The sequence below is a fragment of the Dendrobates tinctorius genome, unplaced genomic scaffold (genome assembly GCF_039654945.1).
Source record: "Dendrobates tinctorius isolate UK_male_01 unplaced genomic scaffold, ASM3965494v1 ptg000139l, whole genome shotgun sequence".
NCBI classification, from domain to species: domain Eukaryota; kingdom Metazoa; phylum Chordata; class Amphibia; order Anura; family Dendrobatidae; genus Dendrobates; species Dendrobates tinctorius.
The window spans coordinates 11,284,129-11,293,539 of NW_027361807.1; positions in this window are offsets into that span (position 1 = coordinate 11,284,129).

The following is a 9,411-nucleotide window of genomic DNA, read 5'->3' on the forward strand; positions in this document are numbered from 1 at the left end:
GAAGCATTATTATTTATAGGGGCACCAGTAGGGTAGTTACTGGATGGCAGACGGTGTTGAGGTGGCTGTCAGTCAGTGCCGTGGTACTGTTACAGCCGCAACTTTCTATACACAGAGCGGTGACTGAAACTGTGCCAGCACAACCACTATGACTGGAAGAGCAAGGCTGCCGGGAGGAATAAAGTTAATTTCCTCCTGGCAGAGGGTCTCTCAGTGCAGGCGCCACACAGTGTCAGAACACTATTAACAATTATACTGTGTATTGGAGGAGCAGTGGGGACATAATTCTATATATAGGGGAACTCTGGAGGACATCATACTGTATGTGAAAAATAAGGATGAATGAACTCATGGAGATCAACATCCAAACATGTGATGGTGTCTCCGCAGTGTTGGATGTTGATCTCCATGAGGTCAGTCATCCTCATTTTTCACAGTCTTTTACTAGGCATTGCTCCTACTAGCCAGTTTCCTACTCCACACTGATGAGGGGCAATACCCCGAAACAGCTGTCTGTGGATGGATACCATGTTTTGGCATAGGTGGTTTCCTTCATTGGAGACTGCCCTTCCCGTGGTTGTTCCTTCCCGGGGAAAGACCTGGCTAGTCATAGCTTGCGTTGAGAAACATGTGATGGTGTCTCCGCGGCTTGTGTTTTGCATGCTTTATCATACTGTATGTACGTGAGCTGCGGGCTCATCACACTGTATTTAAAGGAGCTGTGTGCCTACCATACTGTGTATAGGGGAGCTGTGGGATCATCATACGGTGTATAGGGGAGCTGTGGGATCATCATACGGTGTATAGGGGAGCTGTGGGATCATCATACGGTGTATAGGGGAGCTGTGGGATCATCATACGGTGTATAGGGGAGCTGTGGGATCATCATACGGTGTATAGGGGAGCTGTGGGATCATCATAAGGTGTATAGGGCAGCTGTGGGATCGGATAATAGTCAGTCTCATTTGAGTGCCTTTTTGTATTCTAACAATTTCCAACAAGGACTGTTTACCAGTCTATGTATTATTATGGGGATTTTCAATCACAATGTATGCGCACCATCAATTATATGGGGTGCTTTCGCATTGTATGTGATTTATTGTTGCTCTTTTTTTTTGTGATCAAATTATTTCATGTTTCTTTCATCGTAAGTGCGTACTCATTAAGGCTAACAGATTGCGTGTTATAAGGACTATCCAACTCGGACAATGGCATCTATTTTGCATGCATACGATCAATAGCAAGAGCCCTCTTTGTGTGCTCTGTCTAAAATAGCCTTCCCCGGCTTTTTTTAAAACCGTATTTCATCTCCAAAGCGCATGCATATACTCGCCTGTAAAAGGCTAACCGGACCTATGACGATGAATGCTGTTTTAAATATGATTGATTCTCCAGCATTTCTTAGCCAATCGTGTGTATTGATACTTTGTGTCTACCTCCCGTATTGAGATTTATATCTCCGTAATATCTGTATAGTATATAATGCTGTATTACACTGCGGCGAGTGTGTTTTCAGAGCATGCGCATTGGTAACAGCGTACGTCACTTTGTTCGTCTTTTCATAGTATCCACCTCCCCCAGATCTTCACACTTTGATTGGCTGATGTCAGCCTCCTCCAGTGAGGAAACCCAGTAACGCCTCTTTTTCTTATACTGAAAGAGTATGTGTGAGTCACAGGGGACCCCCTCGAATTCTGTTTGAATGAATTACTCCGGCTTGCATGCATCATGGTTTATCAGGAGCTGTCCTTTAGAGTATCACCAGTACAATTTTCCGTGTTTGCGTTGCTCCAGTAGCTTATACCGGTTTCTCTTCAATCCTACAACATTGCTGGATTCCATTCCCATAGGGCGCATATGTGTGTAAGCTAGCATTAGGTTATTTTTGATCTGTGGCAAGGAATGTATCTATATTCACTCTGGATCTAAGCTTGCTTCTAGCATGATGTATTCCTCGGCGCTTTAAAGTTGGTACTCTTTTATCTCTCCCTGTTATGGAGATGCATTATTTGTTTATAGCATATTATGCCATATCCCATTTGTGACGATCGTGATTTCCACACATGCGCATTGGCAATGGCGGATACTAGTTTTGCTCATCGCCTGTATTGTCCTTCGGCGCCATAGTAACCACTCTCTTCACGCATGCACGCTGGGAAAGACTGACGCCAGCCGCCCCCAATGAGGAAACCTAGCACCGTTCTGCCTTACCCGTATCCAGGAAGTGTATGAGTCACGGGTGACGCCCCCAGACGTTGCCTGAGTGTGTTGCTCCAGCCTCCAAGCTCATGCGGCTTACCAGGTACCTGCCGCAGCTGCACATTATTTATTAGATGACCTGATATATTTATAGGATTTGCGTCAGACTTAACCTTCAGCCCCTGACGAAGCCACATAGAGGCGGTGATACGCGTCGGGCATTTCCACAAGCTCCTGTATTGAGTGGTATTGTATTGGGATTGTCTGTGCAGGATTGACACTTGGATTTTTTAGGACATGTGTTCCTTTTATGGTGACTCTCATTGGCGTCCAGATTCAGCATGATTATTGTCTTTGTCTGCACAGTACATTCACTACTGATAGTTTATTTTGCCAATGTGGCCAATCTTTCACTATGACAGTGATTGAGGTATTTATCTAAGCAGGGTTAGGCAATGAATGCGTTGATGCATGTCTTATACAGTTGTGGCCAAAAGTATTGACACCCCTGCAATTCTGTCAGATAATACTCAGTTTCTTCCTGAAAATGATTGCAAACACAAATTCTTTGGTATTATTATCTTCATTTAATTTGTCTTAAATGAAAAAACACAAAAAGAATTGTCCTAAAGCCAAATTGGATATAATTCCACACCAAACATAAAAAAGAGGGTGGACAAAAGTATTGTCACTGTTCGAAAAATCATGTGATGTGTCTCTAATTTGTGTAATTAACAGCACCTGTAACTTACCTGTGGCACCAAACAGGTGTTGGCAATAACTAAATCACACTTGCAACCAGTTGACATGGATTAAAGTTGTCTCAACCTCTGTCCTGTGTCCTTGTGTGTACCACATTGAGCATGGAGAAAAGAAAGAAGATCAAAGAACTGTCTGAGGACTTGAGAAACCAAATTGTGAGGAAGCTTGAGCAATCTCAAGGCTACAAGTCCATCTCCAAAGACCTGAATGTTCCTGTGTCTACCGTGCGCAGTGTCATCAAGAAGTTTAAAGCCCATGGCACTGTGGCTAACCTCCCTAGATGTGGACGGAAAAGAAAAATTGACAAGAGATTTCAACGCAAGATTGTGCGGATGTTGGATAAAGAACCTCGACTAACATCCAAACAATTTCAAGCTGCCCTGCAGTCCGAGGGTACAACAGTGTCAACCCGTACTATCCGGCGGCGTCTGAATGAAAAGGGACTGTATGGTAGGAGACCCAGGAAGACCCCACTTCTTACCCCGAGACATAAAAAAGCCAGGCTGGAGTTTGCCAAAACTTACCTGAAAAAGCCTAAAACGTTTTGGAAGAATGTTCTATGGTCAGATGAGACAAGAGTAGAGCTTTTTGGGCAAGGGCATCAACATAAGGTTTACAGGAGAAAAAAAGAGGCATTCAAAGAAAAAAACACGGTCCCTACAGTCAAACATGGCGGAGGTTCCCTGATGTTTTGGGGTTGCTTTGCTGCTTCTGGCACTGGACTGCTTGACCGTGTGCATGGCACTATGAAGTCTGAAGACTACCAACAAATTTTTCAGCATAATGTAGGGCCCAGCGTGAGAAAGCTGGGTCTCCCTCAGAGGTCATGGGTCTTCCAGCAGGACACTGACCCAAAACACACTTCAAAAAGCACTAGAAAATGGTTTGAGAGAAAGCACTGGAGACTACTAAGGTGGCCAGCAATGAGTCCAGACCTGAATCCCATAGAACACCTGTGGAGAGATCTAAAAATGGCAGTTTGGAGAAGGCACCCTTCTAATATCAGGGACCTGGAGCAGTTTGCCAAAGAAGAATGGTCTAAAATTCCAGGAGAGCATTGTAAGAAACTCAATGATGGTTACCGGAAGCGGTTGGTCGCAGTTATTTTGGTTAAAGGTTGTGCAACCAAGTATTAGGCTGAGGGTGCCAATACTTTTGTCTGGCCCATTTTTGGAGTTTTGTGTGAAATGATCAATGTTTTGCTTTTTGCTTCATTCTCTTCTGTGAGAATAATACTTGGTTGCACAACCTTTAGCCAAAATAACTGCGACCAACCGCTTCCGGGAACCATCAATGAGTTTCTTACAATGCTCTGCTGGAATTTTAGACTATTCTTCTTTGGCAAACTGCTCCTGGTCCCTGATATTTGAAGGGTGCCTTCTACAAACTGCCATTTTTAGATCTCTCCACAGGTGTTCTATGGGATTCAGGTCTGGACTCATTGCTGGCCACCTTAGAAGTCTCCAGTGCTTTCTCTCAAACCATTTTCTAGTGCTTTTTGAAGTGTATTTTGGGTCATTGCCCTGCTGGAAGACCCATGACCTCTGAGGGAGACCCAGCTTTCTCACACTGGGCCCTACATTATGCTGCAAAATTTGTTGGTAGTCTTCAGACTTCATAATGCCATGCACACGGTCAAGCAGTCCAGTGCCAGAGGCAGCAAAGCAACCCCAAAACATCAGGGAACCTCCGCCATGTTTGACTGTAGGGACGGTGTTCTTTTCTTTGAATACCTCTTTTTTTCTCCTGTAAACTCTATGTTGATGCCTTTGCCCAAAAAGCTCTACTCTTGTCTCATCTGACCATAGAACATTCTTCCAAAACGTTTTAGGCTTTTTCAAGTAAGTTTTGGCAAACTCCAGCCTGGCTTTTTTATGTCTCGGGGTAAGAAGTGGGGTCTTCCTGGGTCTCCTACCATACAGTCCCTTTTCATTCAGACTCCGACGGATAGTACGGGTTGATACTGTTGTACCCTCAAACTGCAGGGCAGCTTGAACTTGTTTGGATGTTAGTCGAGGTTCTTTATCCAACATCCACACAATCTTGCGTTGAAATCTCTTGTCAATTTTTCTTTTCCGTCCACATCTAGGGAGGTTAGCCACAATGCCATGGGCTTTAAACTTCTTGATGACACTGCGCACGGTAGAAACAGGAACATTCAGGTCTTTGGAGATGGACTTGTAGCCTTGAGATTGCTCATGCTTCCTCACAATTTGGTTTCTCAAGTCCTCAGACAGTTCTTTGGTCTTCTTTCTTCTCTCCATGCTCAATGTGGTACACACAAGGACACAGGACAGAGGTTGAGTCAACTTTAATCCATGTCAACTGGCTGCAAGTGTGATTTAGTTATTGCCAACACCTGTTAGGTGCCACAGGTAAGTTACAGGTGCTCTTAATTACACAAATTAGAGAACCATCACATGATTTTTCGAACAGTGCCAATACTTTTGTCCACCCTCTTTTTTATGTTTGGTGTGGAATTATATCCAATTTGGCTTTAGGACAATTCTTTTTGTGTTTTTTCATTTAAGACAAATTAGATGAAGATAATAATACCAAAGAATTTGTGTTTGCAATCATTTTCAGGAAGAAACTGAGTATTATCTGACAGAATTGCAGGGGTGTCAATACTTTTTGCCACAACTGTACATGCATACACACACTTGAGCTTTATATATTAGATAACAGTGTGGTCATCTCCTGAGGTTCCCCTATACCAGCATAGCTATAATCATGATTACCTGGTTAGGTGCCACAAGGAAAAACAGACAGAAAGGGCCCCTGTGCAAGAACATGGGCCCTTTGCAGCCCAAGAGCTCCTAAAAATGCAAAATTGCACCTTCTTTGGAGGTAGATATGGGCCCCTTACCTCTTGCGCCCATGTGAGGTTGCGCAGGTTGCTCCAATTATATGTCCTACTGCTAGGGGCCCACTCATGTTTCGCCCCCCTTGAGCTGAACCCCTAGCTACGCCTCTGTCCTCCAGTCTGCCATTCCGCTGAGTGAAGCCAATGTCAATGAGGTAATCAAAGCTTGTGTGGTCCTCCATAACTTCACTAGACTGCATGATTGCTCCTCACCTGATGTGACTGAAGGTGTGGTGGACAATGGGAATAGGCCTAGGCCACTTGAGCTCCTTTTACGGTGTCCTCTCTCAGGACTCAAAGTACGTGATGTGTTCACCCAGTATTTTGTGTCACCTCATGGTGCTACTACCTGGCAAGATCAAGCTGTATCTACTTAATCGAATGTCTAAAATAAATCAAGAAGAGGGCCAAAGTTGCTTTTTCGTATTTTTTATAAATGCAAAAAATATCTTAGAAAACTGTTAACCATATTTTAGTCATATGACAGATATTGCCCAGGCAATTTAGCCTTGTCTGTATAGAACATTAACATATTTAAACACCAAAATAGGTAACAATAAATAATAATGACCAAACCGAAAAAAAGAACACCATTTTGTATTTTATAACTGCTGGTAGCTTGACGGAGGTGATGGTGGGAGGCCTTCATCTCTTTGTTGGGTTTGGGGTGCCCAGCTTGACCATCACCCTGTTGTAGTGGATGATCTTGGCCCTGTGGCAATATGTGGCCATGTTCATGTAGCTGCGCACCAAAGAGACCATAAGGATACTGTCGATTATAATCCTGTGGCTGATTGTAGCCACGTCCATCATACCCCCAATATGACCATGTCGTCCAAACCCAGGTTGGGGCCAGCCTCCAACACCAGGTCTGTACAAGTGGCCATATAGGGCAGGTTGGTTATAGGCTGCCATTTGGCCATGTTGTTGCCAAGGTTGGTTTTGGGGGGGAATGGGTGGTGGTGTAGGCACACATGCAGGCGGACCCTCAGATCCTAATTGAGCATGCACATCTGGCTATTGGACAAGGCGGAGATGGTTACGGGTTGAGAGCTGCCACCTCTCAAGATACTCAAACAACTCATATGAGTCATTGGGGTGTGTGCATGCATCAATTAGGATCTGAATGGATCCTCGCACATGTAGCATCACCTCACGGGGTAGGGGACGGAGGTACCAGGCCAGGCTTCGGGAATATGCCTCTTCACCCTCATCCTGTGCAGCCCTGGACAGGTAATTTAGGACACCTGTGTCTACAGGCCTCTGGGTATCAGAGGCAGTGTTGTCCCTTCTCCGTGTCCCACGGCGGCCTACTGCTGCAGGCTGGGGGGACCCCTCAACACGGCCAGTAGGGCTGCTGCTGATGCCAGGGTCTTCGAAGTTGCTGGCTGCTGGTGGCTCTGCTGGTTCTGGACCAGGTCCAGAACCTGATGCTGGTCCTAATGCTGGTGGAGCTTGGGGGTTGCAAAAGCTCTGGTCAGAAGATGGGCCAGCCACCTCTTCACATCCCCCATCCAGGTCTATAATGGTCTCAGTATCCGACCCTGTCTCCCTCTCTGTGAGGTTGGACTGAGTTCTGTTAGGAAATGTACAAAAAACAAAATGTAGCTCTGACCCTAAAAAGCATATGTGTCATGTGGTGTGATGTCTGTACTTACGGTCTGAGATCCATACTGGGTGCCAAAAATGACAAGTGGTCAAAATAGATGTATTTCTGCTTGGTCGGTGCTGCTGCCCCACTCCTGGCCCTCTGCTGTCTTTCCCGCCAGTACTGGTCGCGGATGCTGCGCCAGCGTCTCATCACATCCTCAACTGCAATGTGAAGGGAAAATGGACTTTAACCTTTGTGAAATGTGCCAAGCAATATTCCTAACATTTCACATAGTCACGTGGCCTAGTAGGGGATGGTTTTTAGGTAATTTTTTCTTTAGCAAACAGGGTGACCTTCATACACAGTATAGGATTGTAGGGGCTACGTTTAAAAAAGCTCACTTCTGGCCTTTAAGCTGATGCGTAAAAATGGCACTTACTTACAAATTTGTTGTTACTCTAACGTAGCCTTTGGGCAAAGTCTGGGAACATGTGCACACAGATGAGCCTCCATGCCGCCTCTTTGCGGCCCCGGTCAGAATAATGGGCATCCCGTTGGTCCCAAAGTTCGGGCCTTTCCTGGACCAACACAATTAGGAGCTCCACATTAGTGTGGCTAGACATGACACTGCTGGACTCCGTGGAGGCGTACTTCCTGGATGTCTGGAGCGCTTTTTGAGCTCATTTGCATGTCTAAGCTTCCTGATGATGGATTGGCCCATTTCCTGTCACCAGGAGAAGTCTTGCGTATTTCTCGCAAGTCACACGGGTGGTCGGTGTAATGCGTTTTTTTTTGCGCACCCATAGACTTGCATTGGCGTACTACGGTCATAATACGCTGACAATCGCAGGATGCTGCGAATGGCACGGACCGTATAAAATATGCGACAAAAATACGGCTGATGGGAGCTACCTCATAGAGATCATTGCTCCGTGTGCAATACGTTTTTTTAACGCCTCTCACTCGTCCGTATTCCTCTCTAATGTGACGCCGGCCTAAGTCATATGGGCAATGTGCAATACTGCTCCTTTTGCAGATACTTAGTACTGTAGTAACAAAACAATGGCTGTTTTTTGTTCACTGAGGCATGTTGAATTTTGTAGTGACTAATTTGCATGTTAGAACCTCTGTGTATTCACATGCAGTATTGCTTTTTACAAAACTTAGTAGTAACAAACAATGGTGATTATTGTCATCTACTAAGGCATGTTGATTCTTGTAGGGACTAATTTGCATTTAAGAACCTTTTTGTATTTATACATACCTATAGGGTTATTTATTGTTTTTTCCATGTCTTTGTTACTTTCTTTGCCGCAGTTAATCCCCCTCTCTTTTGGAGGCCTTTTGCCCTGTCTTTTTAATTTTATCATTTTTTAATATATTCAATAAAGAATAATTTTTTAACAATTTATATTTTCTGTTATCTTCACTTTCTTTCCACATGACATATATCACAACATATTGTGGAATATGTTGAGCTCAGTATTGAAGTGACCGTGTCTAAAAGAAAGGACTATGAGATTAATTAAGTGCAGTAATAGGTGACAACGATTGACAAGGTCCCTGACGGCGTTGGGGGGGGGGGGGGGAGTACCCGTTTAGGGCGTTAGGGGAGTGCAGGGACAGACTCAGATTTGAGCTCAGGTGGTGGCCATCCCCTATTTCCCTATCAGTAGGGCCTTCCTCTCCCCATTTGCATCCTGTTGTGAGTGTGTTGTGCCGTCCACTGACTGACCCCCCGTTGGGTCGTGCCACATCGTGACACATGTGCTTACTTTTCAAAGAAACTGTCGCCAGCTGAGAGAAATTATATTGGTAATAGGAAACTCTTGGGTATCAAATGGGCATTTGAGGAGTGGTGGCATTTTTTGAAGGGAGTGGTTCACCCAGTGATGGTTATCACAGATTATAAAAATCTTGTATACTTGGAATCAGCGAAACGTCTTTCACCACGACAGGAAAGATGGGCATTATTCTTTACCAGGTTTATTTT